General features: G+C 34.6%; 1 protein-coding gene and 1 pseudogene across 3 annotated transcripts in view; both read left to right on the top strand.

Annotated features, from left to right (window-relative positions):
- STAM (signal transducing adaptor molecule) overlaps window positions 1-18,766 on the top strand; it is a 96,735-nt gene that overhangs the window by 23,536 nt on the left and 54,433 nt on the right. The window contains exon 1 of one of the 3 annotated variants that reach the window (XM_059404236.1): window positions 2,613-2,632. The exons of the other annotated variants lie outside the window; for them this stretch is intronic. The gene's annotated coding sequence lies outside the window, so the exon portion shown is untranslated. Of the gene's footprint in view, window positions 1-2,612; window positions 2,633-18,766 lie in introns of those variants that run through there. 3 annotated transcript variants of the gene reach the window in all.
- LOC132020958 (U4 spliceosomal RNA) lies at window positions 10,419-10,496 on the top strand (annotated as a pseudogene).

Here is an 18,766-nt window from a genome sequence, read left to right as displayed (position 1 = left end):
TAGATGCCACTTGTGCGTGAAATCGTACAGTATTTATCTTTATCTGTATGAGTTATTTCCCTTAGCATAAGGTCCATCCAGTATTGGCCTCATATTTAAAATGACCTTTAAATGTTAAAAAACTTTTCCATTTTTTTAAGATTTATCTATTTACTTGAGAGTGAAAGAGAGAGGGAAAGGGGTTGGGGCGGGGCACAGGAAGAGGAAGAGAAAAAACCAAGCCAACTCTACACTCCTGATGTGGGGCTTGATCTCACTACTCTTGAGGTCAGACCTGAGCTGAAACCAGGAGTCAGACACTTAAATGACTTCACCTCCCAGGCACCGTCCCCCCTCCATTTGTCGTTGTTTTTATCTAGAATCAATAGATTGTATTGATAGTACCTATTTATTTAGATTAGTACATGATTATTTTTTTTTCAAATTTATTTTAGACTGTATACTTCTCATCAGTATGTTCCTTAATATTTTCAGTTATTTTTTGGGAGTTTTAATTGATGTTTTGCTAAGTTTATGAATTAGGAAGGATTTTCAGCTTTGATGATCTAAATAATGAGGTATAGTTCTTTTTGTTATTTTATGTTTTTTCCTTTATCTCTTTTCTTCCTTTTTCCCTTCCACTTATTTTTCCTCCTTTTACATTTATTGTTCTCTAGTTCCTTTAAATCATTAAATTAACTTCTAAGCATTTATTTGTTTATATAAATGCAGTCTCTTGCCATAGCTCTTGTTAATAAAGAATTGTTTGAAAAGGATTAAATAATAATTGAGACACTATTCTAATATTACCGAGCTTTTAAAAAATAACAGTTGCATTAGGTATTCTCAGATCAACTTAGTAGTAGAAAATTATGAAGGTGCTTTTCAGGTGAACAGTAAACTGTGGGATACTTATGGTGGGGTGGTGTTTGTAATACTTCTTTTGTTTGCTTATTTATTTTTATTGTGGTAAAATATATATAGAATAAAATTTATGACTTTAAACATTTTGTGACATGTTTGTGACATTCAGTACATTTACATTGTTGTGGGGTTATCATCAGAAGTTATCACTTCTAGTACCTTGCATCATCCCCAACTAAAACTCTGCTTACTAGACAACTCCTTACCACCACCCCCTCCCCCTGCCAGTATCTGGTAACCACTCATAGTTTGTTTCTAATCTTTGAAATCATTTTGTAATTAATTTATATAGAGAACTTGCGGAGATTTGGTTTATGTTTTCTAGGAACCTGCATACATATGTTTAGTTATGGGTTGCTGATGATAGCATAAGAATATTGAACATTACTTTAGGTTGTCAGTGAGGTATTCTAGGTACCTGATGTGCTTTAGAGAAGACTGAGAAATGCCCTTGGTGTGAGAGGGTGTTCCTGAAACCATACCCATGTGATGTGTATTTTCCTGAAACAGATTTGGGTAGGGTAGGTTGAAGTAGAGGGAAGTTATAGATTGGAATGCATTCATAAAGTTATTTGTGTACTAGGCAATAGTGTAGATTTTTTTTTTTTAAAGGATTACCATTTGGTTTTAATCTAATTTTATAAAATGTACAAATCCATTTAAATAGGTGGATTTGGAGATTGTGGAGGCAACTTGAGGAAAAGCTTTTCTTTTTCTGTAAGCTTTGGTATTTTTATCAAAATGATTTGTAACTATCAGTATATTGTGGAATTATTTAGTGCATAAATAAAATAATTTCTGTCAAGCCTTTCTTACTCTGACCCTCCAGATTGTTTGGCCTTTTCTTCTTCTTCTTCTTTTTTTTTGTAAGCATCGTCTATTTTAGAGTTGTAGTTTGGAAAATATTCTCAAGTTTTAAAGGGAAGAAAAGGAGCCATTATTGTGAAATTTTATTTAGTCAGAACTGTGACCCAGAAACATGGCTTCCAGTGTTTTGAAAAACGTTCCTTTAATTCTTTCTCTTTTAAAAGTTTTATTGTTCTGTTCTTTAAACCATATGCACATATGTGTGAGTGTATTTATATTTGTTGATTTCAGGAAATACTTATTCTTATATAAAATATGTACTTTTTGATTTAAATATAGATTTATATTTATATGGCTCAAAAATTAAAACAGCTTGAAAAGATGAACATGGACAAGTCTAACTCCTATCCCTGTTTTTCTGTCCCATCCTCTATAGATAACTGCTTTTGTTCCTTTTGTATCTTTGCATTGTTTCTTGACAGAAATATGAAGTTATTTTCCATTCATATATAATAAGCATATTATATATACACGGTAATTAGTTAATTCATTAATATATCCTGATGGCCTTAGAAATACATTTCTTTTAATGTCTGTTAGCAGTGCACTGGTCATTACATCGACAAGTTTAGATATAATTTTCTAGCTTAACATGAGTTTTGATTAGTAGCATGTAGAATATTACCACACTTAAATAATAATTATTAACTAAAATCATTTACTTAATAACTACAAATAACTATATCAGTCTCAGGAAACTTAGTAGATGTGGTTACTATTTGCTTTATATAGGTTAGAGATTTTTTTCTGAGCCTGAAATGTTTGAATATGCTGGACTTGAAACTGTAAAGAACATTCTGAAAATTTTTTCTGACTTCCTAGGATATTCACATGACTTTTACTGTGCAATTCCAGTGTATGAGTAAGTACTGAAAAATGCCTAGCCAATGAGGTCATATGATGGACTGAAAAGTCTGTTTGTTTAGAATCAAGAGAACTTTGAAAATGATGCTAACAGTTTTCTTTAACATGTCTTCACATAATGAATAGCTTTTGTTTGTTAGTTTTAATTGATTTGCTTATATTCTCATGTGAAAAATAAATGTAAGGGTAGGTGTTGATTATCCACAATAACAAGCTAAAATTAAAGGTCTCTAATTGACATCTAGATTAATTTGTGCTATTATTTTATAGCTGAACTGTCTTTGCTTAGCTTTGGACAGAGATATAGTTGACTGAATGTGGAAAACGCGATACAACTTTTTTCTTTACTTGTTTAAGGGATCTGTTTAGATTAGATTATTAGATTTATTAGATTATTAGATTTATTCCTGTAGAACTAGAAGAACTAATGGTAGTCATTTTGTCAAAAATACAAATATAAACCTTTGGAAAAGAGTTGGCTAAAAATGCTTTTCATTTTATCTGTCTTGTCTTGAACTTGGGCTGTAACTATTTCTGTTTTTCAACTGGAGTTTAAAAGAATATTTCCAGATTTTTTTTTAAAAGGAAAAGTAGTCTTTTACTCAGCCATCTTCAGTCAGGTAGAGAAACACATCTCTTCCAATTGTAATTGTATCTTCAACTTATAGGCCTTAATTTTTAAAGTGTTTCAAGTGCTCTTTAAAAAATAATAGCCAACATTTATTGATGGTTTATTATTTTCCAGGTCTTGTTTAAGGTCCTTAGAAACATTATATTTATAATATCATAGCAGCTCTAGGTAGTATAGGTTTTTCCAGTTTACAAATGGAATCTCATTCATATTTAGGTTTAAATATAATTTAAATTTAGGGAAATCCCAACAGGGGTAAAATTAAAGGATTTTTTGTAAAGTGTGATCTTGATCTTCATGTCTCTTTAACTTTTTACATTGTGGACTTATTTTTAGTTTCATTCTCTCTGCATCATTCATTTTTTCTTTTTTCTTTTTTTAAAAGATTTTATTTATCTATTTGACAGAGAGAGACAAAGAAAGAGAGGGAACACAAGCAGGGGGAATGGGAGAGGGAAAAGCAGGCTTCCTGCTGAGCAGGGAGCCCCATGTGGGGCTCATTTCCAGGACCCTGGGATTATGACCTGAGCTGAAGGCAGATGCTTAAGGACTGAGCCATCAGGCATCCCAGTCATTTTTTCTTTTAGTTGACAAAACAGTACTGGCTGGATATCATGTTCTGTATATGCAGTGGGAAGTAAGACAACAAAGCCTTTGACATCAGCTGTGGTGACAGTCTACTGGAAGTAGAAATAAACAAGTAGACAGATAACAGGCTAAGAAGATAGTGATCAGAGTGCTTTAGTGGAGAATAGAAGGGGAGACCTACTTAGATGTTGTAGGGAAGGACTAGTTTGAAGGGATAACTTTTATGATTTTAAAGTTGAGAAGAACCTAAGAGCTGAAAGCAGGTCCGGGGCAGAGGAAATAACATCTACACAAATCCTGCAAGAGAGACAATGCTTGGTGCTGGGATCTTCAAAGATGCAGAGTAGCTGGAACACAGGTGAGTTGCTCTAAATGAGCATCGAGTATAAGAGAGTGAGTGAGTTAGAAAAGTAGAAGTGGTAGTTGGAATGCTTGAAATTGAGGTTATAGAGGGTTTTCACTTACTGGTAATGGCATGGTTTAGGATGTGGCCATGACAGTTAATAAAGTGGGATAGCAGTTGTGAAGCCAAGATGTTAGGAACATCACTTATATAGTAATAAATTAATATTTCTGAGAATTAAGACAAGAGTAATGTTGGAGAGGGTGAAAGTGAGCAAGGAGTTAAAATCATTGAGGGATGAAGGGGTAATTGAAGTGTTTCTTGTTTTTTTTTTTGTTTTTATTGTTATTTTGTTTTTTTAGAGAGAGAAAAAGAGGGAGAGGCAGAGGGAGAAGGAGAGAGATAATCTCAATCCATGCCTAGCGTGGAGCCCAACATGGAGCCTGATTCAACAACCTGATGATAATGACTGAGCCCAAATCAAGAGTTGGACACTTAACTGCCTGAGCTACCTAGGCACCCCACTTAAGGTTTTTTAAATAAATGCAGTAAGAAGATAGTGTGGCTTGATGGTAATTGGATTGTTTTAAGGAAGAGGATGAGAGAATGATTTGAAAGTAGTAAAGGGGGCAAAGAAGACCCATATCTTGTACCTACCTGTAGAGTGGGAGTAGATCCTCCCTGGAAGATGGTGGAGAGCCAGATTTCTGTAGCGCCCAAGAATTGTGGATTGGGGCTTTTGTTGACAGTGGACTATGAATTCTACACAGTGGGGAGGTTTCAAAAGGTGAAAAGTAATGCATATGTAGAGCTCATTAATGGTGGATAGTCTGGAGCTTTTCATAGGAACTGGTATAAATAGAAATAATAGGCATGTGTTCTCAAATTCTCAATCTTTGTATAGTAGAGAAAGTTGGGTGCCCAAGACTTCCTTCTGACCTTTGCAGATGGAACCTTGGAAGTCTAGGAAGGAGTGGTTGGGGCTCTCTTTTGACCCTGTGCATACAGGTGAAGGGGCTCCTCTTTGTTTTTGTTTTTGTTTTTTGTTTGTTTGTTGGTCGGTTGGTTGGTTGGTTGATTTTCTAAAGATTTATTTATTTGAGAGAGAGAGAGATAGCATATGCGGGGTGAAAGGGGGGTGGCAAGGAAGGGCAGAGGAAGAGAGAATCTTAAGCAGATTCTGTGCTTAGAGCAGAGCTGGACTCAGGCCACAGCCCTGAGATCACAACTTGAGCCAAAACCAGGAGTCGACCCCTTAACTCACTGCACCACCCAGGTGTCCCAGTCTTTGTTATTGTTGTTGTTTTTTTGAAGTGTTTATTTTAATTCCAGTTAGTTAACGTACAGTGTTGTATTTATTTTAGGTGTGCAGTATAATAATTCAGCACTTCCATACATCACCCTGGGCTCATCATTGGGTAGTCTTTCATTGAATCAAAGGCTCTTACCCTTCGCAAGATTAAACATCATTTTCTATGTTTAAGAGATTTTTGTTTCCTTTTCTGTGAACTGTATGTATCCTTTCATTTCTTGTAGTCCTTGATATATTAGGGACATACTTGTCTATAATTTGAGTTTGTGTGTATGTGTGTGTGTGTGTGTGTGTGTGTGTGTATTACATTATTTTTTTTTTACTTTGTTGTTTTTCATTTAGGAGTTTTTAATTTTTATACAGGTAAATTCATCAGTCTTTTCTTATTTTGAATGGTACAGAACTTACGCTCTTCAAGGGTTTAGTGGGATTAACTCATTTTCTCTTTATGGTTTCATTTTTTTGTTTCATAATTAGTAGACTTTGAAATACAGTTTTAGATTTATAGAAAAATTGAGCGGACAGTGTAAAGAATTCTAATACCCACCCTACTGCTCATATACTGCTATTATTAACATCTTATATTGTGTGGTACATGTGTTAATAAGTAATGAACCAATATATTGATACACTATTATTAACAGAAACCCATTGTTCCCATTAAAACGTATTTTGTACTATACAGTTTTATGGATTTTGACAAGCCTTTAATGATAAGTATCTATCATTATAGTATCACAGAGAATAGCTTCACCATTTAAAAAATGTTCTTTGCTCCACATACTCATTCTTCTCCTCCCTCTCTTTTAACCTCTGACAACCATTGTTTGTTTTTTGTTGCTTCTTTAATGTTGCTTTTATCAAAATGTTGTATAATTAAGATCCTATATATAGCCTTTTCAGATTGTCTTCGCTTAACACAGAATGCCTTTTACTTAGCAAAATGCCTTTAAGCTTCATCTGTGTCCTTTCATGGCTTGATACCTTGTTTCTTTTTATTTCTGAATAATATTCCAGTATATAGATGTACTATAGTTTGTTTGTTCATCCACCTATTGAAGGACATCTAGATTCCGGTCAGGTTTTGGTAACTGTGAGTAGAGCTGCTATGAAATACATTTCGTGTATAGGTTTTGCGTGTGTGGACTTAGGCTTTCAACTCATTTGGGTAAATACCTAGGAACATGTTTGCTGGATCATTTGGAAGACTATGGTTAGCTTTGTGAGAAATTGCCAAACTGTTTCCCAATGTCTGTGTACCTGTGGTTACATTTTTTACATTTAAATCTTTGCTCTATTTGGAATATCCTCTTATATAGTATGAGGTGTGGCTCTAACTTTATTCTTTTCTGTCTTGCTACCCAAAATTCCAGTGACATTTATGGAGTAATCCATCTTTTTCTTTTGATTTGAAATACTGCCTTTATATATTACACTCCTGTATGTATTACCCTATGTATTTTTTGAACTTTATTTTTGGTCCCGTTTGTATGTGTATATACATGTGCTGCTTCTGCATGATTTCAGAGTTTTTGTGAATACTCCTTTCCCTTTCTACTATCCCCAGATGAACATTAGGATTGACTTGCCTAGTCTAAAAACAACGATTTCTTTGTAAATTGGCTTAGTTTGGGGGGTACCGAGGTGGCTCAGTGGGTTAAAGCCTCTGCCTTCTGCTCAAGTCATTATCTCAGGGTCCTGGGATTGAGCCCCACGTTGGGCTCTCTGCTCAGCAGGGAGCTTGCCTCTCCCTCTCTCTCTGCCTGCCTCTTTGCCTATTTGTGATCTCTGTCAAATAAATAAATAAAATTTAAAAAAAAATAAATTGGCTTAGTTTTAAATGAATAAATTGTTTTTATGATATAAAATCTTCCTATCCAAGAACATAGCTTATCTTTGTATCTTTTAGTATGATTGAATTTTTTCTCTTAGAAGTCTTGAATATGTTTAGTAAAGTTTCTTACGAGGTATTTTTTCCTTTTTCCCACATTTAAGTGAAGTCTTTCTTTAACTGGTTGTTTGATAGGAATTTTCTTTTTTCATCAGTGGACTGTACTATAACATCTGTGTATTCCTGAAGGGGGAAATTGAGAAGATGAGTTGGGAGACAGTGGGGTTAGTAGTTAGGGTAGGATTGTGATTCAGTCTCGTTTTTTCATCTGTACTTGGCCCTAGACAGTGATTTTACTTTTGTATTTTATTATAATTTTAAAAACAATATATTTTATAGCTAGGACCTATAGAGTCCTCGTGACTACAGAGATCCTTTCAAAGATAAGGAAATTAATGCTCGGAGATTTTAATGTGACTTTCAAAAGTAGTAGCAGAGGTAAAGTGCAAATTTAGGTTTTTACGCTCAATCTTAGGTTTTTGCCTCACTTTTCAGTGCTGCGTTCTTAAGTGCCTATAATGAACAATTATTTGAAAGTTAAAAATCATGAATCAAAACATGCCAATTTGATATTGAAGTTTTGAGTGATTCTTCTCTTTTCCATGCATAAATCACATTGTGTTGTGTTTGACAGTGTTAACATAGTCTAGGAAACTCAAAATATCACTATATTGAATTTAAGTATGTAGTAACTGTTATTCATTCTTCCATCAATCCTCAGTGTTTAGTTTACCTGCTTTCCTGCTGAAGTCTTTTGGAATCATGAACTTGTTCTTTAAATGCCAAATAACATCATTTGTTTACTTTATTCATGTACTGTAGTCACATATCATTTCATCTTAGGAGAAATACCTACTTTCTTATGTTTTTTTTCTGTTTTTCTTTAATATTTGCAATAGTTTAAGGAAAATGTCCTACTTATTTTTTTTGTCAGGTTCCATGAGGGGGATAATGAAGAAAGTGGTATCCTCATTTTGAAGTTATTTGATCTAAGATCATTGATTTAGTAGTAGATACAGTAGTTAGAATTCAAATTAACTGCCATTTTAGTGGTAATGATTTACCTAAGGATGTAAAAGCTTATCACAGTTTAACTTAATATTTTTATGATACAAAAATATTTTTCAAATGAGAAATAGAGAAGTGAGACCTATTTGAAATGAAAGTTTTTAACAAAATTTTATAAAGCACAAGATGTCACAAATCTTGACTCTTTTATCCTGCAGAATCATTTCGTGTTTTTGGCTTTTTCCGTATGTATAAATGGAAAGATCTTTTCAGAGAGTCCCACTAGCTGGGAGACTAATGTTGAGCTATTTATCTGACATAACTATACAGCAACATACTTGAAAGTAGGTAGACATTTATGAATAACAATTTTGGATATTTACTTGAGGCTATTTAAGGAGATTTGAAATTTCATTATTTTTTTAAAAGAGAGTTGCAGGAATGCAAAATTAGTTTTACTTTTCTGTGATCTTTCTGACTATAGATTTGAGCTGCATCATATGCATGTTTATCTTACTGAATTTAACTGTATTCTTTGTAGCCCCCTCAAATGGTATTTTTACTAAAGACTTGTCCTAAAGACTTGTGTTTTCCTAAATGTTGTCTATTTAGTGAGATATCATTTAGTGAGTTATGTGCTATCTCACCATTTTAGTTTTCATTTCTCTTAGAGTATGAATATCTTACTGCACTAAGTGATTCACTCAGTGTATGCATTTTTTTTTTAAACAACATGGCCTGTATGAAAGCTATTTTATTTTATATATTTTTTTATTTATTTGACAGAGACAGCAAGAGAGGGAATACAAGCAGGGGGAGTGGGAGTGGGAGAAGCAGTCTTCCCGCCCAGCAGGGAGCCCGATGTGGGGCTCAGTTCCTGGACCCTGGGATCATAACCTGAGCCTAAGGCAGACACTTAACGACTGAGCCACCAAAGTGCCTGAAAGCCTTTTTCTTCGATGGGTGCTTAAAGTAACAGTTTTGGGGACGCCTTGGTGGCTCAGTTGGTTAAGCAGTTGCTTTCAGCTCAGGTCATGATCCCAGCATCCTGGGATCGAGTCCCACATTGGGCTCCTTGCTCTGCAGGGAGCCTACTTCTCCCTCTAACTCTGCCTGCCACTCTGTCTGCCTGTGCTCACTCTCGCTCACTCTCTCTCTGACAAATAAATAAAATCTTTAAAAAAAAATAACAGTTTTGGTTTAATAATTGAGGAAAAGTTGCCTATGTTGAGCTTATTTGAGAGATGATGCAGTATGTTTTCTAATAGGTAACTCCCTAATAAAGAGAAATTGATTAACTGCAATTTTTGCCACTGCCCAGACTTTGGAAACACACCCCAGGAAATTGTACTATTCCCTGATATTTTACAGTGGTGAGATTTGTGCTATGCTTATTTTTCACATGGTAAGTTTAGAGCAGCAAAGTTATTTTGTAGTTGGAAAACTGGGAAAGATGAAAAATAATTTCCCTTTCCCTGTTCTTGTCCCTGATCCTGGTCTTTTGTTTGCATATCTCAAGATAAAGAAAAGAGAGGATATGTCTTAAAAATTTTTTAAATACAAAAATGGAGTTTTGAGAAGGTTTTTAGAGAGACTACCCTTTACAGAGGTGGGTGATGGGAATCACTGGTAGATTTTTCCTAATGCACATGCAGATTTTGCCGTTAGCATGTGTTTTTACAAAATACTTAATTTTATTACCATCATCAGTCTCTTACATCCTGTGCTCTTCCCAGCATTAGATAATCAGAATTTTTCCCTTATTGTAATCCTGTTGTAATCCTTTTGTAAGACAAGATTTTATGAAAGCATGTACATTTTTCTCATAGAAAACTAACTCAGTGGAAGACATATAGGAGTTGGTAATAGAGTTTTGTAAGGAGGATTATTCACTTATTCTAAATACTAAGTATTGTACAACAGTGAAAAGTAGTGTTTTCCATATTTAGCTCAGCATCAGCTATGTTGAAGGCATTATTGTAGGCAACATTCACAATGAAAACGTTTTATCAGCTTTGCGCAGTGGCAGTATCGTAGCCAATGAGGTTTATCAGAGGCGCAGTTAATGCTAATTGAAAACGTTTTATGTGCAGGGAGTAGGGAGCCAAGGATGAACAATGTAGCCCTGGATCCTGTCTTCAGAAACCCTCAAGATGGGGAGATAAACAGTTAAGGCAATTTTATTAAAATTTTATTTAAAAGGAAAGATGAAAAGAAAACCCAATTTTAAATTATACAAGTTAATAGTGTTTGAACAGCTGTCAGCACACTTTGCTAGAGGTGATTCTAGTTATCTATTGCTACATAACCAGCCTATAACTTAGTGGCTTAAAGGAGCATTTATTATGATCTTCACGGTTCTTTCGGTTAACAGTCTGGTACTTCTTGCTTGGGGTCTCTCGTGAACTTGTAGTCACCTAATGGCTGGGACTGGAATATCTGAAGGCCTGATTGGGATGGATGCTCAATCTGGTTGGCAGCTGATGTCTGGCAGTCAGCTGGGCTCTCAGCAGGAGCTCTCAGTTGAAACATTTACCAAGGCCTATACACGTGGCTTGAGTTTCTTACAGAACAGTAGCTGGGATCCTAGAGGGAGCATTCTAGGAAATGGAGGTTTATTCTACATGCTTTTTATGAACTGCACATCTCAGAATACCACTTGTGCTACATTCTGTGGGTCAGGCAAGTCACTGGAGTCAGTCCACATTTAAGAGGAGGGTTATTAAACTTTACCTCTTGATTGGAAGAGGCAAGTTCACTTCGTAGAAGAGCATGTGGAAAGGGAGTTATTATTGTGGTTATCTTTGGAATATATAATATCCCACAGAGGCCTGCTCTCTAAGTATTGAATGAGAACTTTGACCTTGATAACAAAACAATGCATGTATCATTGGAACAAAATAGCGAATTTTAGTAAACAAAATAGTAAATTCCAGTTTTGATCCTTGAGATACACAGTCTTTAAGATATTGAATGCCAAAATATGATGTAAGGATCCTTTGCTATTTTCATCTAACATGTGTTTATGACTTTTTGCCTAGAAAATTGTTATTTGTGTTGAGAGAGTTCTACCCATTTGTAGATATTTGTAAATAAGAACAGCTAACATGTGAATACTGTTTGGATAGTCATAAAGACTTAGTTTCATGGTGACCTTTCATGGTTTTGTTTTATGTGCATGATGTGGTAAAACTTAGCTTATGAAAATTCATAAAAGCCAAAGTGAAGATGATGGCATAACATTAGTTAAAGCATTATCAGCTGAGCTATTTGCTACCTGATAAATTTTTTTTTTCACAGCGTCATTGTAATTTACATGGAGACAGTAATTCAGTGTGACAGTTTTGGTGACCAAAGTGGATTGATCATAAGGGTTGGTATTCTTTGGCACTGATCTAAACATAAGGCACAATATGTAGAGGGATCTTGCTTTCTGGGTACTTTTCCAATAAGATGAATGAGCAAGAATGAAAAGTTTTATTAAGTTATTGTTAGATCAAAGGAGTGACTGTTGATGAAACTCATTTAAAGACTATATCCTTTCCAGAATTGCCTTAAGAGCTTCAACTTCTGCAGACTTACTGAAAAAATTTTTGAATTGCAAAAGAAAGCGCAGTAGCATGATAATTGTATCTGAAGGTTAAGGAGCGTTCATGCCTTAATTTTCATTTACCTTTGAGCATGAAGTAGCTTAATTTTAGTAGTTGTAACATCACATGGAAACCAAATGATTCAGAGTGGTATGATGGGAGACAAGTAGAGTAAAGAGGATTCAATAGAAAAGATGCCCCTCTTAAAGCTCAGCTTTCTTTGAGGCCCAAGGTACTTCATTAAGGTGGATTGGAACAGTATTTGTGAATGATGGAATTGACTTTGATGCTTTAGTTCATCAGACCTGATATATGTCAAGGCAGCTCTGTACATTCCTGATGAGTCTGTTTCCTGGCCAGTCTGTGATTTGAGAAAAAAAAATCATTAGAAGCCACAGCCACATGAAAGTACAGGTATCCTCTGTTCATGCCTCTTCATTCTTACTGAAGGACCTCCACTTGTACCTGTTTACCCTAACTAAAAGAAATTTGAAGGGAATCTTCACGTTTACAGTGGCATTCAGTTTTTCCTTGAGCTATTTTAGAGATAGCATACACCTGGAGCAGCAAGAGTAGCGCTGCCCAGCTCATCCTGGGGAGCTGCACTCAGATTCTCAGCATCAAGCTGCCATAGCTTTGAACTGTGTCTGTGAGCATCTGCTTTATCTTGACTGACTTGGTGCATCCATTAGCAAGATGTGTCCTAAGGTATCAGAAAAGCCCAAGGGAGGTTATGTTTGGGGTCTGGGAATGCTAAAAACATTTTCCTTATAAATTAATGGTCATTGCTTCTTCCCTTTAGGCCATTTAGGCTTACCCACGAGTCTATAAGAATGCTGTAGTCTTAGATACTTAGAGAATTATTTGCTGCCTCTTTTTTCTCGCCCTTTTTCTGAACTACATGCCTCAGATATATGCATAAAAAGCTGATTTTTATGAATGGACAGTGTTTTGGCCCTGTGACTAAACATATAGTTTGTCTTGGATAATTTCACTTTATGCCTCCTGTTTTTCAATTATGCCCAGTTAGCATCCCTTTCATTCTCAAAAAGGTACTCGTATAGTTGATAAATTATACAGTCTCTACAGTCAACTTGAATTCTTCATTGAGAGGATAGTAGCCTTAGTATACTAAGTTTAAATTCACTGGTAAAAAGAAGCTGAGGTATGGGTACCACGTAAGCTTGCTTGTACCAGAGCTAGGAAACATATTCAATACATATATGTATACATTCTGTTTACATGAATATTTTTGTATTTACTTTTATATTAACCATAGGTTTATATTTAAAAAAAAAATACAACTCTTGGGGCACCTGGGTGGCTCAGTGGGTTAAAGCCTCTGCCTTCAGCTCAGGTCAGGGTCTCACGGTCCTGGGATCGAGCCCCGCATCGGGCTCCTTGCTCAGTGGGGAGCCTGCTTCTCCCTCTCCCTCTGTCTGCTTACTTGTAATCTCTCTCTGTCAAATAAATAAAATCTTAAAAAAAATACAATTCTCCTTTTTAAAAATAGTATTTTAGCCATAATCTTTAATTAAATTGTAAGATTTAATAATCAAGTGTGTATATGTTATTTCACTTTTACTTTTCGTGTTTTACTCACTATATTCCTCAGCACTTATAAGCATTCTAATTGGTTTTTTATGACATTATCCTTTTTATGATGCGATAGCCAAGTTTATTTTGGTGCCAGAGGTATCATTGCCTTGGTTTTTAAAATTGGCTGTGGTAAAACATTTCAAGCTGTATAGAAATATATAAAATAAAAAGTAAAGGTTGCATTTCAATGCTCTTTCCTCACTTCCCTTTCCAAAAGTCTTCTGAGTTTGGAGTTCTTTCTTTAAAAAAATGAAAAAAATATGTCAGAAATTTAGTTTAAGCAACTATGAAGGATTACTTTCTGTTAGGTTCTTTTACTGAGCTGAATCGTCTGTGGATCATTATTTTTAATGGTTTTAATTTTAGCATTCAGATAATCCCTTTAGATTTCACCTGTACTGGTGCTTGGAATTATAATTTTGTGTTTTTATGTGTTGGCATGGTTTTCACAACTGCGAAAATCAGCATGAGGTCACAGATTCTGGCTCCTAAAATAAGTCCCACTATGAAAAAGGCAAAATTTAAATAATAGTATTATAGTATATTAATTCTTTAGTTTAATAATACTGCTGTCAGATACTTTTTTTTCTTTTAAATAGGCTCCATACCCAGTGTGGAGCCCAATGAGGGGCTTGAACTCATGACCTGGAGATCAAGGCCTGAGCTGAGATCAAGAGTTGGAGGCTTAAATGACTGAGCCAGCCAGGTGACCCTCAGATAATACTAAGATCATACAAAATCAATAGGAAAAGAGCTGAATGAGAAGAGATGAATGCTTTGCATGCAATAGGTAGCCAATAAATATAATTTAAAAGTTTTTTTTTTTTCTTTTTTCTCCATGCTGTTTAGGAGGAAATCTTCCAATAGTCAATGAAACATTCTTAGACACAAAAATCCTTTTTTATTTTAACTTTTCCCTATTAATAATGACTTTTTAAAGTCACAGTGTTTAGTAGTTGTATTCCAGTTCTTAAAGACATTTTTTAGGATAATTATTCTTACTGGCCAGTTTCTTCAGGGCCCATTGTAGTTCATATCAGTTGATAAGGGTTTTTCTTTCATGTATGTTTTCACTAAAACTCACTCATCATCCCAAATAGAAACTGTGTGCATTAAATAATAACTTCCCATTTCCTCTTCTTCCTTGCCACTGGTGACTTTTACTTGTCAAGACTAACTTCCATGAATTTGCCCTTTTTTAGGGACCTCATATAAATGGAATCATACAATATTTATCCTTTTGATAATGTTTTATAATATTAAATAAAACAAATGCCATTTCAATCTGATGAATTAATATTTTGAGGCTTTCTTCCTTTGTGTTGTATGAATAGCTCCCAGCTTCCATCGTCTTACTTCATTGCAAGGCAGTTCCAAGGTCAGAACGTAGAGTATTGACTCAGCCACACCTGGGTTTGAATCTTTTTTGTACCAGTTACTACCCACTTGGGTATCGTGGGCAAGGAATTGAACAACTGTAAGACTCCAGTTTAATGTGACTGATTTGAAAATTGGATGAGTTCCTTAAGTAAAATTTTGAGAACCTAAACACATAGATGTTCCATAGGTTATAGTTACTTGCTATTACTATTACTGCTATTTTATAGCATCCCCATGAAACACATGTTTACATGTACGTGGCCTGGTATTAAAAAATAAGTCTGTTTTACTAAGAAGTGACTTCTTCCCAATATAATGCATTCCTTTTAAGTATACAGTTTGATAATTTGATGAGATTAGCAAATATATATGCTATATTATAAGCGTTACTTCACTCACGGTAGAGAGCATTTAATCACTTCCAAAAGTTCTGCTGTCCTAAGCAACTATTGATCTGCTTTTTGTTATTATAGATTAAATTTTCCTTTCTAAAATTTCAGAAATAAATTTGTGTAGTGTGTGATTTTGTATCATATAGAATATGTTTTGGAGCTAAGTCCAAGTTTTTATGTATATCACTACTTCTGTTTATTTCCAAGGGATAGTCCATTGTATGAATATATTAGAATTTTTTTCTATGCATTTACCCATTGAGAAACATTTGCATTATATCCAGTTTTTAGCTGTTATGAAGAGAGCCATTGTGAACATTCTTACACAGACTGCTTGATAGTGTGCTTTCATTTACTTAAGTGAAATTACATTTCTGTGATTTCATTTGATGTAAGAGTTATTTAAATTTGTTAGATTTGTGTTTAATTTTCACACATTTGGGTATTTCTTATAGTCATTTTGTTATTAATCTGTAGTTTAATTCTGCTGTGGTCAAAAAACATATCTTGTGTGATTTTTAAGTTTGTCACCATTTGTTTTATAGTCTAGAATGTGATCTATCTTGGTGAATTTTCTGTGCACTTGAAAATTATGTTTTCTACCATGTGTGAGTAGAATGTTCAAAAGGCCCAGATAGGTGGTAGTATTCAATTATTCTGTATTCATACTTCTTGTTTGTTTTACTTATGCTGTCACATTACTGAGAAGAGTATGTTGAAGTTCTAGGAGATTAGACTTGTCAGTTTTTCCTTTCATTTCTGTATATGTATATGTATATATATATGTGTGTGTGTGTATGTTTTCTTTTATATATTTTGAAGCTCTCTTACTTAAAATTATGGTTTTTTAAAGAGAAGTAACCCTTTCATTATTATGAAATGTCTCTTTTTATCTCTACTAGTCTTCCTTGTTTGAAATTGTTAAAGCCACTTGACCTTCTTTTATGTTGATATCTTTCCCTGTCTTGTTTCTTTTAATCTATCTGTATTTGTTTATTTTTTTTATTTTTTACTTAAAAAATATTTTATTTATTAGTCAGGGAGAGAGGTAGAGAGAGAACAAGCAGGGGGAGCAACGGCAGGGGGGAAAAGCAGGCTCCCCACTGAGCAAGGAGCCCAATGAGGAACTTGATCCCAGGACTCTGGGATCATGACCTGAGCTGTAGGCAGACACTTAACCAACTGAGCCACCCAGGTGTCCCTCATCTGTTTGTATTTAAAATAGATTTTCTTGTAGATAGTTTATAGCTGGCATATACTTGGTTCTTGCTTTTTTATCCAATTTGATAGCCTCTGCCTGGTAATTGGAGTGCTTAGACTACATTTAATGTAATTATTGATATGGTTGGATTTAAAACTACCATTTTGCTAGGAGTTTTCAATATTTTTTATCTCTTCCCTTTTTTCTCCATTTTTCTTTTCAATTACTTTTTTTATGATTGTATTTTATCTCTGTTTTGGACTAATAACCTATGGGTCTAAGAGGAAATCACAACAGCAGCTAGAAAGTATTTTCAGTGAAATGAAAGTGAAAATAAAACATATCAACACTTGTAGGATGTAGCTACAGCAATCCATAGAGGTAAATTTATATCATTAAATGCTTATATTAGTAGAAGAAATGTCTCAAGTTGGTGATCTAAGTTTTTATCTTAAGAAAAAAGAAGAACAAACTTGAAGCAAAAGAAGAGAAATGATGAAAATAAGAGCAGAGATTAATGAAATTGAAAAGAGAAAAAAACAATAGAGAAAATTCAAAAGTAGAACTGGTTCTTTGAAGAAAAATCAAGTGGAATTTATCCCAGGCATGCGAGCCTGGTTCACCAGTTGAAAATAAATCAGTATAATTCACTGTCTCATCAGACTAAAGAAAAAGACCCATATAATCACCTCAATAAATGTGGAAAGTTCCTTTGAAAAAATTCAGTGTACATTTGTAACAAAGTCTTTCATTAATTTAAGAACTAAAGGTAATTTCCTCAACCTGTTAAAGGATATGTACAGAAAATTTTTGTACTTAGCATAATGGCACTTATTTGGTAGAATTCATTAGCAAAGCTGTCTGGGCTCAGCATTTTCTTTATTGTAACTCATTTTATGAGGCCTACAGTAGGTCAGTACCAAAAACAAAAAAGGAAAACCACAGACCAGTTATGTACAAAGGTGCAAAAATCCTCAACAACACTGTAATCACACCTAATAATATATAAAAAGGATAATGTATTATGACCAACTGTGGTTATGTAGAATTTGGAGAATTTCCAGTTTTCTTCATATTACTCATTTTTAGTATAATTTTATCATGGTCTAACAACATAGCTTGTATCATTTCATTTTTTTTAAAAAATTAAGTTTTTCTAAATGGTTCAAAATATGGTCTGTCTTGGTAAATATTCTGTATGCACTGGAGACAATATATAGTCTGCTCTTGTAGAGTAGCATATTCTCACACCCATTTTTCTATTCAGTTGTTTTACCAATTTCTGAGACAGGAATGAAATCTCCAACTAAATTGTGAATTTGAAGTTTTTATATGAAGTTTTATATGAAGCTTTGCTTCATATATTTTGAAGCTTTGTTTTTAGATAAGACTACACATCTTCGTCTATTATGTCTCCTTGGAGAATTGATCCTTTTATCATTTTGTAATTTTCCTCTATATCCCTGGTAATATGGCTTCTCTGGAATTGCAGTTTGCCCGATACTAACATGACTACTCCAGCTTTCTTGTGGTTTATGTTTGCTTGATATGTTTTTCTTTCCTCCATCCTTTCACTTTTAAGTAACATAGGTCCTTATATTTTATAACAGTTTCTTGTAGGGAGCATTTAGGTGGGTTCTGCTTTTTTTTTTTTTTTTAAAGGTTTTATTTGTTTGTGAGAGAGTGAGAGCTAGAGAGAGAAAGAGCACACACAAAGGGAGAGAGAGAAGCAGACTCCCTGCTGAGCTGGGAACGTGACACAGGGATTGATCCCAGGACCCAGGATTTGTGACCTGAGCCGGAGCCAGACGCTTAACTGACTGAGCCACCCAGGTGCCCTGGGTCTTGCTTTTTTTAATCCATCAAGCAATCTGTCTTATTTGGTGTGTTGAGACCAGTTGCATTTAATATAACTGTTGATTTGGTTGGGTTAATATGTTAAAATTTGGGGTGCCTGGATGGCTCAGTGGGTTAAGGCCTCTGCCTTCAGCTCAGGTCATGATTCCAGGGTCCCGGGGTCGAGCCCCACGTTGGGCTCTCTGCTCAGCAGGGAGCCTGCTTCCTCCTCTCTCTCTGCCTGCCTCTCTGCCTACTTGTGATCTCTCTCTGTCAAATAAATAAATAAAATCTTTAAAAGAATAAAATGTTAAAATTTGCCATTTTTCTAGATGATATATTTCTTCTGTTGAACTTTTAT

This window comes from Mustela nigripes, chromosome 6, assembly GCF_022355385.1.
Source record: "Mustela nigripes isolate SB6536 chromosome 6, MUSNIG.SB6536, whole genome shotgun sequence".
In the NCBI taxonomy this organism is placed as follows: Eukaryota; Metazoa; Chordata; class Mammalia; order Carnivora; family Mustelidae; genus Mustela; species Mustela nigripes.
This window is presented reverse-complemented; position numbering and strand designations above follow the sequence as displayed.